Genomic DNA, 14303 nt, shown 5'->3' on the forward strand with positions numbered 1-14303 from the left:
TGGTCCATTGTTACAAGCCAAACATTAAAGCCAAGTTCAAAAAATAAATTGTGTTTAACATGTATAACATGTTACTGAATTAATATATGTTTACTACTTGAAAAATGTAATAATTTTTTAAATTTCTGTCAATAAACGTGGTTGTGGGCTTATTTGGAACACACGTGGGCTTAAATGGTACTTAGGTACCAATTAAGCCCATGCCAGACTTTGACTTTATTCATAACATTTCTTTAATTTGTTCTCTAAAATATGCATAAGTAAATAAATATACCTTCAAATGAGGGATTAATCCTTCATTCTAACAAATGATCATGTTTATAAACCATCTTAGTATCTATGAAAAATACGTGAACTTAGATTTTGGTGGGCCTAATGGGTACACTTATCCTAAATGCTTTGGGCTACAAAAGGATTTTGCTGTAACAAAGATGATGGGTGCTGAATTTTAAATCAATCATAATGAAAACATATGACTCACACAGAAAACTGTATTGGCCCCCATATGGTGTGATCATCAGAACACTGAGAACAAGCTGGACAAAGCAGTGGCATGGCAGTATTCTGGGTATTTCTACATGACCAGATTAATGCAGTGCTTGGTGTAAACTACATAAAATAAACATAAAATGGCTTCATGTTGCTTAAAGAAAGATTAATCTAAAGAATTTATTGAGGTATGTACAAATACTGTGCAAGGCTTACCATTATTTTTCCTTGATAACTGGCGTCTTTTTAGAAGAGTGGAATACCGGAGACAGTATAAAGTAATGGAGTCCTAGTCACTACTAGCAGAAGAAACAGGACCTTAAAAAAGAGTAAGGAAAAATAGAAAGACAAGGTAAAGCACCAAATCATGTCAACTTAGAAGTTTTGAACACTTATGTATGCACTGATTGCAAAGTACTATCCAATTTTTGAATTCACTCAAAAAAGGAGGGGACCCAATCTCTTCTTGTCCCGTGAGCTGAATGTCTTGTCACATCCCTTGTGTTTTGTGGCAGAAGCTACAGCAGACACAAAATGCAGACATACATGTAGAGTGATCCAGCTGTTAAGCAGTTATCAGACGGGTGTTGCTGTGTTTATATGTTCTTCTAAAATCAACACTAAGCTGTGACTGGTGCTACCCTCTCCACTTAGAGTGTGTGTTGATCCCACAGCTCTGTAAGTCATCTTGCTTGCCCTTTTTCTGCTCACAACAGTTTTGGTTTAGAAAAAAATGCTGCACATCTATTTCTTTTTTGTTTTTTAAATTTGAAAATTTGGATACTATCAAACCTAAAAATCTGAACCAGAATCTTTATTGTCATTGTACACAAGTACAACAAATTTTGCACAGTTCCATTCAGTGCAATTATTATTACCTCTGCCAAGGAGGTTATGTGATCGCAGGGTTTGTTAGTTTGTTTGTTGGCAACATAACCCAAAAAGTTATGGATAGATTCTGATGAAATTTCCAGGGAATGTCAGAAATGGCAAAAGGAAGAACTGATTTGATTTTGGGACTGATCCAGATCATCGTCTGGATCTAGGAATTTTTAAAGGACTTTTCACTATTGGGAGATAGGGCTAATGGCGGAGGTCTGCGCTCTCTGAGTGCTTTTCTAGTTTATTATTGCAACTGCTCTGGGATATGTGCTGTTTTTCAGTCTGTTAGTTTTGGCTCTTATTGTCCTGAACCGTCTTCCTCAGGATAGCAGTTGTTACAGGTCGATAACACAGTTATAAAAATAACTGATATTGTATCATATGATGCACACAGCTGGAAGGAAATAAAACATTTTGCCAGCATTACACTATACCATATAACTACCTCTAAAGAGGAAAAATTATTACCTCTGTAGGAACTCCTGAGTGGATCCCAATGCTGGTCAATGCATAGCATGAGCTGCCTTGAAGCCTAGCAAGAGGCTCCTGGGAGGATGATAAAAGTAGAAAAGAATTACAAGCAAATCATCCATTACAATCCAAATGATTCCTTAAAGTGTTTATGAGATCCACTTACTACAAAATACAATACATGTGGCAGGCTTTACACTGGTACCCCATCTGGCAAGAATGTTTCAACAAGGCAAAAGAGGTTGTCTTCTTTTTTGTCGAAACAGGAGAGAAGCCCTTTATGTCCTCTGAGCAGCCCTCCAACTGTCCTCTCTGAATCTTGAGCTTTGTGGCATCCTGCAAAAATCAAGTGAGCTATTAAATCTTTAGTGCCATGACACTGACGTGCACATATCCCCATTGTGCATTTAGGAGGTGCTGGAGCCAACAGGTAGTGCCCAGGACCACCACAGTCCACCACCACACTATCCACCTTATTCCTGGGGCCGCTACTGTAAATGTGAATATGGGTGAAACCTCCGGTGCCAAAACAGAAGTAGGCTACATTAAATACATGTATTCTAGTACAGCAACTAACTATGGATGCTAACAAAGAACGACAGTTGTTTCAATAGGAATTCTTCTGGAATTTGTAAATATTTATATTTTTGTTATCAGATGTTCACATTGTTTGTATTATAAGCTGTAGATAAGTAAATAAGGTGGATACCACATTATTCCTGGGGGTCTACTGTAGCTATGAATGGAAGTGGAACTTCCAGTACAGTAACAATAATAGCAAAAACATGATTTTTCCAAAGGCTTACTAAAGTGATTTAGTGTCAACAGTGGTTGTTCTGAAATAAATAAATATTTGCTGTAATAAATACTGCTTCATTTTTGTTAAATCAATGAGCTGAAATGTTTTAATCATATTTTCTGTAATGCTCAGTACCTGTTGCTATGTTCATGGTACTAATATTATGACAAAGTTAAATATGTCTCTCACAACATGCTGTCCACTGTCTAAGTGCATCGGGGATGTGATTCTTTTAGTATTAATTTATCATTAATTCTTAATACAAAACTTGACATTTACCAAACTGAAGAGCTGGCAACTTGAGTCATGGATAATTTTATAAATATAATTCCCATATTTAAGAGGGATTAGTTTGTAAAATGAGAATTTCAGCAACTCCACAAACTAGAAATGTATCTTTTTATACCGATATAAAGCTACTAAAGTTAGCTAAATATGCCCTTGTAGGTTATCTAAAGTAATGTCATCAATTTGAACTCTCCAGTAGAGGCTAGAGAAATAATAATAATATTATCCCGTCTGAGGTGAAGCAGTCTAACTTTATGTAGTTTGGTATTAAAATTGCTTTAATAGTCACGTTTAGCATCTCGTTTCTATGCAAAGTCCCATTTAGATAGAACGGAGCGGAAGTAGCGCCCATATTCATGGAGGGGTAGGAATAAGCTGGAAAGCCTACCTCAGGGGACTCTGAACACAGATATGAATATGACTCTGAACACAGATATGAATGTGACTCTGAACACAGATATGAATGTGACTCTGAACACAGATATGAATGTGACTCTGAACACAGATATGAATGTGACTCTGAACACAGATATGAATGTGACTCTGAACACAGATATGAATGTGACTCTGAACACAGATATGAATGTGACTCTGAACACAGATATGAATATGACTCTGAACACAGATATGAATGTGACTCTGAAGGGGAAAAATCCTTCACCTTAGGTCGCTCTGAAGCATCAGTGCTGGGACTCTCACTTTTTGGCTAGGGGACATCACGGTCCTCACGGTCACTCCCACCTCATCTGGAAAACTCCGTCCTTTTTCTTTCCCTCTTCCCAGTGTTCCCAGTATCCAACCGCCCATTTTTTGTGCATTTTTCAAAAGTCTGAAGTGGGCGGAGTTAGCTCTGAGCTTGGGGTTCACTTATGGACCCCGACACAGCAAGTGTTAAACGTTCTCCACGCTAAAATGACAGCAAAAAATACAAATCATACAGCAATGTTGGCTGGTCTAGAATTGAAACAAAATGCCTCCTGACCCATTTAACTTCTACCTATAAACACGTGGTGTTACTGAATGAAAAGAACTCAAGAAATATTTGACACTACGACAAAAGAAGTTCTACATACCTTACCAATAGCTCGTAGGCTGATGCTCCGGGTGACGTCGAATTAATACACGCCAATGTCCTGCTTTGTATTCCATCTTCGTTTGCAGCCCGTTCTGCGAGCAGACAGCAACTTTATGAAATATTTCCGCGCACACGAGACCACAGAAGACACGAAAACGCTGTAGTTTACCAGGCAGCCGTTGGCGGTTTGATTTTCCAACGAACCACACACGCATGCGTATAAGGTCCTTCTTTCCCCGCGCCTGCGCGAAACCGTATTCGCGCATGGCAATTGACTGCAACCACAGTGCGCAAACGCATTTCGAGAAGCAGCACTGTTTGTGTACATGGAGGGAGGTGACTGAAAACTGTTCACTCTGGAGCTCGTTTCCAAATTGTTCCATTTTTAAACACCCAAACCGCTGTTCTAGTACAGACAGAATAGAAAACGTTCCTGTGTAGACAGGGTTGAATGGCGACGGGAAACAGTTTTTCAAAATTATTTTTATATATTTATTTTTTATATTGATACAACTTTATTGAACAGATTCCAATAGTTAATACAGCATTGGCACATGAAACAAAACGTATTTACTAGACATAAATAACCCCACATACAGGTAAAGAGAAGTTTAGATTAAATTACATAAGGTATGAGAAGTAAATTAAAATTTCAGAAACTAAACCATGGTTTCATATGGTTTTTTTATTTAAGAAAATTTTTTCCCTTAGAAATCAATTTGATAGACTATATGTACAGTTCCCATTCATTTTTAAAACTGATTATGGAGGGTTTCTTGTCATTCTATTTGCATTCATGTTTAAGTTGTTTAACCAGTAAAAATAACTATTGTATTTATATAATGTATATACTATATATTCAACTGTGTTATATACATATTATATATACAGTATGTATCTCTCTCTCTCTCTCTTTATGTATATATAAAATAGTTCTTTCCAATTACCTTGTTATATTTCCTATCGGTAATATGTGTCATCCAATTTCAGTTCTGAAAGATTGACTGAAACATTAAAGTACATCAATGTATTTTGTGTTAGATGCATTAAAGGAAGTGGAATGGCTTTACAAATGCAATGGCATTCTTTGTGAGAGCAATTAACATCATTCTTTTCCAATAAATCAGTTAAACTAAAATAATTGACCACTTTCATCCATCAAATTAAGAACAAAAAAAATGATTAGTGGTACCATTATTGGTTTCAATAAGGTTTTCATATTAACTGTAACTGTCCGTTTATTTCACAAGGCAGCATCATGTGGTGTAGCACTGAGAAACAAATGTGAACATAACAACAAATTGGTGCTTGTTCACAGGTTTTGCAGGTTGACAGGTTTTTACTGTATTTTCTACAGAACTTTCCTGATCATGCAGTATTTTTAACCTCTTGTCCCTGCTAAAATTACGGTATGTGATTGCAATTTTTTTCACAGATTTTTACTGTGAATTTAAATGTACATGAGAGAAAAGTCTGTAATTTTAACAAAATACTACTGTAATTTTTAGAGTAATTGCCCGTCTTGAAGATTACAGTATTTTTCCTTTATTTTCACAATCTTCTTTCGTTTAAACGGTACAATTTTGTAATTATTACGTACTTTAATTGTAAAAATTTATGTTTCATACCGTTGCTTGATTTACAGCAATTCTGTGTATTTTATACAGTAATATATGTTTATTTGTTTTACGGTCTTTTACTGTTGCTATTTGACAGTCTTTTGCTGTATTTTCTACGGACATTTTTTACAGTGTATGTTTTTAATAAAGCAGTCAAAGATGTCTGAGCATACCTTTAAACATAGCAGCATGACTGGACATTACCTTAGAATTTAAGGTTATAATGAAAATAATATATAATAATAAAAATAATAACAATAAAGATATATTTTATTATTGTTGTTGTTTATTTATTTATTTCTTTATTCATTTATTTTTTAATTATGTCACTTAAAAAATGTTAGCTCATAAAATGGTACCTTAATAAAACTATCTGAGGTCAGATTTTTCACATTAGACATTCTAATGCTGTTATCTGTTTCACAACTAGGAACAAAAACACAGCCGTCTGCCACATATTTGAGATAGATGGTTTATTCTAACCTTATTATCCTGCTTGTTTTTATTTTCATTATTTAACTAATGCATTTAATCTTGGGATGTTTGTGGCTAAACAGTGAGTCAGGTTTAGTTGGTTATCATTTTTTATAAACACGGGGTTGAAATCCAAATCTAATGCTCTTTTAAAGTGTACTGAAGACTCCAGCCACTAGAACTAGTCCACTTCTGTTTTTTCTACAGATCCTCTGGACAAACAAGTAAGAGTGAGGGAGCATGTCTTCTGCTCATAATTCCATCACACAGTATGTAGAGACATTTGTACTGCAGAGCTATGCTCATAAATCTGCCTACAATTTTAAAATTTAGATGCTAATTGTTTTTTAACACAGCTAAAATTATTCCCATTCCCCTATATATAAATTCTTCATATTAAGAAGCCAACAGCAGATTTAACTGAGCAGACATCAGTCAAAAACTCTGATTTCATGAGCCAGTTTTTACTTCCAAATTCTGATGACCATACAGATAAAAGCCTGAATCATAAAGACAACATTTAACATACCAGTGAAAGAGGATGAGTGTTGATTCCCATCCCGTTTCCCCAAATGTTGATTTATGTTCTCGACCCCACTCTTATGTCTGTGTATTTTAGTTTTATTGTCCAATGAACGGCCGCTACTTCTCCCTTTTATGTCTTTGCTGATCTTCTGCTCTACATGCATGAATTTTTTTCTAAAGAATCCCCTCCCCTTCCTGCCTGTGACCGTATTTCTGACTCACTATGAAACTTCTGTGTAAATGTAAAAACAGACTCAGGGGTTTACTACTACTCTACTCTACTACTACTTTACTACTTCTCTGTCTAAAGCAGTCTTAGATAGTAGTGGCGGGCATTAAAAGCCAGAAACAGTCAGTCCTCTCCCTGATGGTTTGTTTGCTTTTTAACTCCTTTCAAAGCATTACTGTAGAATGAATCAAAGCTATTATAGCTGGATCAGACTCCTCGCAGTGAGATCAACTCTGGCATGTAGCGTTAATCTCATATATAACAGGATTACAGTGGAACTCTTCATTTGACCCTCCTGTCTGTGGGTCACTCCTTGGTTGCCCAGTAACATGTCCAACAGTAGCCTTTAGGGTTAGCCTAACCCTACCCAGAGCCTTTTGTGTTGTGGTGTTTATGTGTGTTTAAAGGAGGCTGTCTGACTAGTTTGTCCATTTCTCCAGCATGTCAAAACAAAGGACACACACATTTCCCTAGAATGATGGTTCACACCACCAACAGCTTCCTGTGAAACTGTTGACAACTGTCTGCTCTCTCTGTCTCAGTGGAGGTTTCAGCACTTGAGCTTTGGTGTTGAAACCTTTCTCAGTCCCTAACCCTAACCCCCCAAGCAGCAGGAAGGGCATGAAAATGTTAATCAGAGATGCATTTCAGCTCCGTTGCCACCATTAAATAATATAATAAACAAATAAGTTAATAAAATAAGCTGACATTGATGCAGTGAGCCTGGAGCTGTTGAGCTAAAGTTAACATATTAATCAAACATGGGCCTGCAGGCATAACTTGTGTTCATTCTTGCAGACAGTAAACAAGGACTGGTCAGGTCAGGTTAATTCTTAAAAAAGCTACCTGAACTTTTTTTTTACTAAGCTCATGGGTTGAGATATTTTCTCTCCAGCTTACTGTTGTGTTCTTAGATTCAGCAGCCCTCACTACCACTGCACATCATGTGAATTCTGGTCTTTGCGATGAGCTGCTTAACACTCAGACTGCCATTATACAATGATGTTAACATCAGCAGGTCATTGAAATGTTGTGACTAATTTAAAGAAAGGAACCAGGTTGCATTAGGTTCTGTCTGCCCCACAGGACCCTAACCCAGAAGCACTGGAGGTTACATACATGCCTCATGTTCAAATGTATATTTTCACACACACAAAAAAAACTAGTTTACAGACTGCTTCAGAAAGAAGAAGCCCATCCAACATTTCTGACTGTGAAGTTGCTTAGAATGCCAGGACAGGATTTCTGTAGCCTACATTGTTTCTCTGTTTTCTTGGTAATATTTCCCTAAATAAAGGAAATTAGGCACAGTGAGCCATTTAAAAACTTCTTTACACTTACAACTAAGGGAAGCTAAGTCAACTACTGTAACCGTGCAACAATATTGGCTGGGGGGAAACTGAGGGTGAGAAACATCCCCACAGCACGATACTGCCACCACCGTGCTCCACAGTGGGGATAGTGTGTTTGTGGTGATGTCAGTGCTTGGCATCTTGTCTGATGGTCAAAAAGCTCCACTTTGGTCTCATCAGACAAAAAGCTATACCTTCATACTTGTCAATAACCATTTCTCTGAATTGCTTGGAGTGTTCTTTTGTCTTCAAGCTGTAATGGTAGCGATGAATACTGAAGCCCACATTCGGGTGTCTTTATCCTACAATCACTGAGACACATTCAGTGAGCTCAGCTGATCCTCATTTCACTAACTGTGAGACTACTAGCACGAACTGTCTGTTGGATTAGCTCAGTCACTTTAAAGGAGGTGAATGTTATGCCGTCACTTATTGTACGTTATGTGTTTTTATTTAATTGACATTATTTTGTAGAAACCTGTTTTCACTTTGATATTAGAGGATTTTTTGTGATTTTTTTGTGTGTCAAAAATGGCTAAATCAAACTGACCATGGTTAATGTATAGACTTAGTTAAAGGTTAAAACATCCAAGGTAATGAATACGTTTTAGGCACTGGGATGATTTAGATTCACTTTAGGATGATTGAATTTTCTTTTCAGAGCTGTAACTTAAAGGTTTGTGTGGAGCATTGGCAAAGTACCAGAGTTGTGCAAAGAGAACCATCTCTTTCTGGTGGTTTCTAAAGCATATTTGTGCTTCATATTTGTGGACAAGGCGTAAGACTATACTTGATCTGCTTCAGTCATAGGCTTCTTTCTGTGGCTCAGTCACAGGCCCCATCCACACGAAGACGAATGCGGAGTATACGCAAAAGTTTTTTCTCATATCAGTGTTTCATCCACACGAAAACTGCGTTTTGGGTGACTGTAAACGATACCTTTTGAAAATGGGTCTCAGAGTGCACAAATCTGTAAACGACTACCGTTTCATCTCCGTGTGGACGGCCAACCGCATCTTTCTTGAAACGATTACATCACACATAGCTTAGCTCTCTTATGATGCCTACGTGGGTCTGGCCAAAACAACAATGGCGGGTTACAGAAGTGTGTTCGTGCTGCAGAAGCGACTGAGCTTGTTATGGCTTTTACAACAAAATCTGACGCTCCTTTACCACTACAGTGAAACGCACACACCATATGTTTTTAAATCCAACGTAGAGAACAACCAAAAGGGCAACTAGAACAATATTTGTGTCAGTTTTCTGTGATCTTCTTCTCTCCTTTAGTGCATTTCCATGGCAGCATTACAGCACCACGTACAGGCTTGGTTTATGTACTACAGTGTTTTCAGTTGTTTTCAGCGGTTCCGTGCTTACGCGGATATTTCCTGAAGCAACCCTGTCTTTACGGAAAACTTTTTCAAAACAGAAAAGCAATATATAGTTTTTGTCTCCGTATGGACAAGGCCTCACTCTTGAGATGGCTAAAAGGAGTTTCAGGGACGCTGCTCCTGCAGCCTGGATCTGCTCCTTATGTCTGGACAAGCTAGTCTCTTTATAAACTGGAAATTACAGGTGTTAAAGGATGATGCGTCAGGTTGTACCTGTTTTGATTAATGACTTACTGCTCTGTGACATGGAGTTTCACTGATTTGTGTTAGTAATAGTTTTTTATGTTCTATTTATGACACTCTCGTAAATGAGATTCTTGATTTCAATGTGTTTTTCTCGGTTAAAAATATTTAGATAAATTAGATAAAATAATAAATGAAAATATAAAAGTTAGATAAAATGCACATTTTCTGGCATAAGCTTTACCTGATGTTTTTCCTTGGTTATTTAGATTTCAAAGATACAGAAAAATCTTCATCTATTCACTGAATAAGCCCCTCAAACAGTGTTAATTTAGTCGACTAAAACTAAGATTAAAAACGTTCATCAACAGCTCTTTTTTCCATGACAAAAGCTAGACTAAGATTAACAAAAATAGATCTGTGATGATAAAACTGACAAAACTAAGTTTAGTTTTCATCAAGATGACTAAAACTAGACGAAAATGTAATGTAGTTTTAGTCAGACATTCTAAATCTGTGATATTTCTCCTCTGTGGGTAAATCTGTCAAAACAACACATCTGTATCTATTCTGCCTCTCAGCTGTAGAAAGCAGGGACCCCAGGTTAGACAGAGAGCACACTACCATGATTTGGTGCCAGATTTAGACAATAGAATAAATGCTTGGACCAAAAGTAGAGACTAATGTGAGGACTTTTATGGACTAAGACTAGACTAAAACTAAAATACATTTCATTTAAAGACTAAAACTAAAATTAAAAATAGCTGCCAAAATAACACTGATCAAACACATCCTTCCCAGTCCCATTAATTTTGTCATCAGATAAAAAGATCATTTACAGTTTCAGAAAACAAAATGTTTGTATTTATCTTTAAAAGCTGTAAATGTTGTATTGATTTAACAGCAAAGACAGTGAACTCAAAGACTTAATCAACCTTAAGTTGAATGGAAAAGATGACTGAGAGGCATCCTGGGTTATAATTAGATCAGTTCATTTACACTCAAAAGAACAAACCCGCAGACAGGCCTGGATTTAAAATGCATGAGGCCCCTGGGCCATGAGCCTTGGAGGCCCCCCAATGACCACCCCATCACACACCACCCATCCCCTCCACCACACATGTTGTACAGATTACTGTATGAATTGTAGCCTGTGGAAATACCTGTAGTTTATACAGGAATTACACACAAAGGTTGAGGTTGTGATCAGAGACTGCAGCTATTGATCAAAACCTTCAAGACAACACCTGTACCAGATCTGTTGTACAGGATTTACTCATGTTTGCAGTGATACTGTCCTTGGCAAGCCATAATATCATCAGAAGTAAATAATGCACATACAGCTAGCAGGAATAAAGTGGAAAAGAAGCACCCACTTCTCAATAGGTTAGCCATGGCTACATTCCTTTTTCTGCCACATCCTACCTGTGTTAGGTAGAGTTTTTTCTGCAGGATCATCAATCAAGACAAAATATATCAAAGCTTTGAACAAAGAGTGGCTGCAACCTGAATTTGAGAGGATCTTTCACACAGACTAAGCCCATACAAGTAATGAAATAAGCCAGACTAAAAGTATTAACATTCTAGGGAACATTTTCATGACGTTATTAAATGCTGAGGAGTTTGTCCACTTACTGAGTTTATTTAAAGCTCTGATGCTTTTACATGCCAAAGATTTGGAATTTGCATGCTGTCACTTTTAAATGCTTCCTCTCTAAGTTTAAATGTGGGATGCTGCTTTGTTAGTTTTTATTCATCAATGATGTCTCTAACCCTAACCCTAACCCTCTGTCCTCTGGTTCTGGGTCCTCCTCAGTCACACTTACAACACGACAAGTATGAAAAAAGTGGAAATATCTTTCAAATGTCTTATTTCTTCTGTCTCTTTCTCAGTTTTTGTTTTCTTGCCTTTCTTTGTTGTGCTCTCTGGTCCGTCATTTCTCATCCATTTTACTCTCCTTCATGCCCCTCTGCTAGGGTTAGGGTTAGGCAAAAGGAAACAAAATGGCGAAAGCTGCATCGTAAATTAGTACCTGACACAGAGGGGGTTTTGGGGAGAAATGAAGCGCTGTGTTTTTTTTTGACACAGCGCACAGGCGAGCCAACATATTTTCTTAGCCCATTTTTTCACAAAACTCGTTAATTTACTCGGACAAAACGCTCCCATCTACAGCCGCTATGCACCAGCTCTCTCCGAACTCGTAATAACAACAGGATCAAATTACAAATTGAACTTCGGCATTGAGTACCCTGAAACATACGATGAAGTAGTAAAATAAGACCTTCACACCATGAGTGAGAGACAGAATTACATCTTTATCTTCACTCTGCTGTTTTGTTTGTGAAAAAGGATTTTACTGTTTTTCTGCATCAAACACACATCAGAAAGATCTGCATGTAACCAGAACTAATGTGGTATTCAGCCAACATATGGAGCTAGTCTTGTTCCTTTGTCAGACAATATGAAAGGCTTTCAGGTATGTGACTCAACGTATTGAAACACAGACCTAATGTTGGCTTGTTTCTCACCTGCAGGAGGAAGAGAAGATCTGTGGCTGGTAGGACCTTAGACCCGGCTGGTTTAATCCAAAAATCTAAAGAAAGAGAAGAGGAAGGGTAGGGGAGCTCTGTGGCCTCCACACTAACTGCCAGCACTAAACATTCTGTAGTGTTTGACCACATGCAAGGTGATTGGTCCAAAGCCAACCAATGAGAGAGAGAGAGAGGGAGAGAGAGACACAGCATGGCCCAATCCAAATGCCCACACTCATACACTCACTGACTTAGAGGTGTGCTCCTGCTGAGCCCATGAGGGCCTAGGGCTGTCCCACTGTGAATGAAATCATAAAGTATGTGAGGGATCTGTTGCTGACTTTTTTAGTCATTCATGCACCCTTTCTGTGAGTGGTGATGTCTGCAGACTTAGCGTGAGGCAGTTACCCATAGTTCATTGCATTGTGAAGTACAGCTGGGATTCTGGAGGGATGCCTGCTGGGAAACACTTCAAAAGTGAAGTGAAAAGAGCTGAATTGTAAAAAAAACAATGTAAAAAAAGGGGTGGACAAAATAGAAGGATTTTTCCTGTAAGTATATTATATAAAAGAGCCTTTATCCACTGAGAAAGTAGGTCTGTAGGTAAGGCACACTTGTTTTTATCTTTGTTTTAAGCTCTGCAAGATGTCGACTCTCTAAAAAAAAAAAAAAAAAAAAAAAAAAACCAACAACAAAGGGCTGTCCCATTCCTGTTTCTACCACTTCAAGCTGTTGCAGCCTCACTCAATCACTTTCCAGCTGCAGCCAGTTAAGTCCATAAGGGCTCGGGGCTCAGGGTTTAGGGAGGAGTTTGAGATTCAGCCCATGTTACCTTCCCTCCTTGATGTTTTCCTGTTGTGTGTGGGAGGAGTATTTAAAGAAGAGCTGTGACAACATGCAGCTGTTAGATCCTGACATTTATTCCTTAAGAAGCATAAAAAAACAACTTTAAAACATATGCATTTATGAGAGAGATGTATGTTTGTGTGCTGCTGGTTTGACAGCATGAGAGCTCAGATAACATCACCCCAGTGTCACATTACACACCTACAGGGGTTAACTCCCCCAGATCATCAGCTCATTTCTAATTAATACTCCTTGTCTGTTACAGAAATCTGCAGCATTACTGTTTGCAGTGGCAGTATATGACTAGCAGCATGGGCACACAGGCCTTGAGCCAATGATTTTCAAGGGTGAAAATGTCTAAATTACCCTAAATTAGGTAGCAGCCCTACATTCACACAAATAAATGGGATTATTATGTCCCTCTTTATTGTTTTATGGAGAGAATTCAATGGATGCATATTACTTTAAGTCAGCCTTCAATCTCTTATTGCATATAGAGCTGATACTATTATTCAACACCCCTTCCATTTTTACTGTAATGGCAGTTGCAGTTGGTAAATTCTAAAAATAAAACAAAAGTTGGTATTGAGGGTTGTCGGGAATCATGGGAGTTATTCTCTGCGGCCCCTCTTCTGGATTCATACTAAACTGGCACATGCATGTTTTCTGTCCCAACCAATGGGACGATCTTAAGATGCAGTCATTGCAATGTTGCATCGTCATAAAATCTTGTTATGCTATCCATACTGAGGCCAGTTAATGTGTCCTCTTAGTGTTAGCTATCAGGGTCAGCTCATGCTCAGGAGCTCAGGTGTGCTAGTTTATCTGGTATTGGATTATCTGGTGATTATACAGAACAATGTGTCAGGAACGTGGATTTGTAAAACTCTTGTTCACCTTCAAGTTGTAATAAATTTGCAATCATGCTGGTCATTTTCCATGATAAGAAATGATCAGTGCCTTTAGCGGTGACTGATTAAGAAAAACTTACTGTAAGTGTAATATTTCTGTCCAGGATGGTTGTAGCTGTGAATCTGATGGAGATCAGTGTTTTGTGAACATTTTTTTCTGGTGACCCACTTCTCAGAAGGTACAAACAATAGAGACTCAACAACTTTTTTTCTGTTCATTATTGTTTATCAAATATG

General features: G+C 37.8%; 1 protein-coding gene across 1 annotated transcript in view; it reads right to left on the reverse strand.

Moving 5' to 3' along the window:
- The window catches only part of dnase1l4.1 (deoxyribonuclease 1 like 4, tandem duplicate 1), a 35610-nt gene extending 23187 nt beyond the window's left edge, over positions 1 to 12423 (reverse strand). The window contains exon 1 of the mRNA XM_041783322.1: positions 12307 to 12423. The gene's annotated coding sequence lies outside the window, so the exon portion shown is untranslated. The remainder of the gene's footprint in view (positions 1 to 12306) is intronic.
- Positions 12424 to 14303: the final 1880 nt, after the last annotated feature.

The sequence above is a fragment of the Cheilinus undulatus genome, linkage group 3 (genome assembly GCF_018320785.1).
Source record: "Cheilinus undulatus linkage group 3, ASM1832078v1, whole genome shotgun sequence".
Classification (NCBI taxonomy): domain Eukaryota; kingdom Metazoa; phylum Chordata; class Actinopteri; order Labriformes; family Labridae; genus Cheilinus; species Cheilinus undulatus.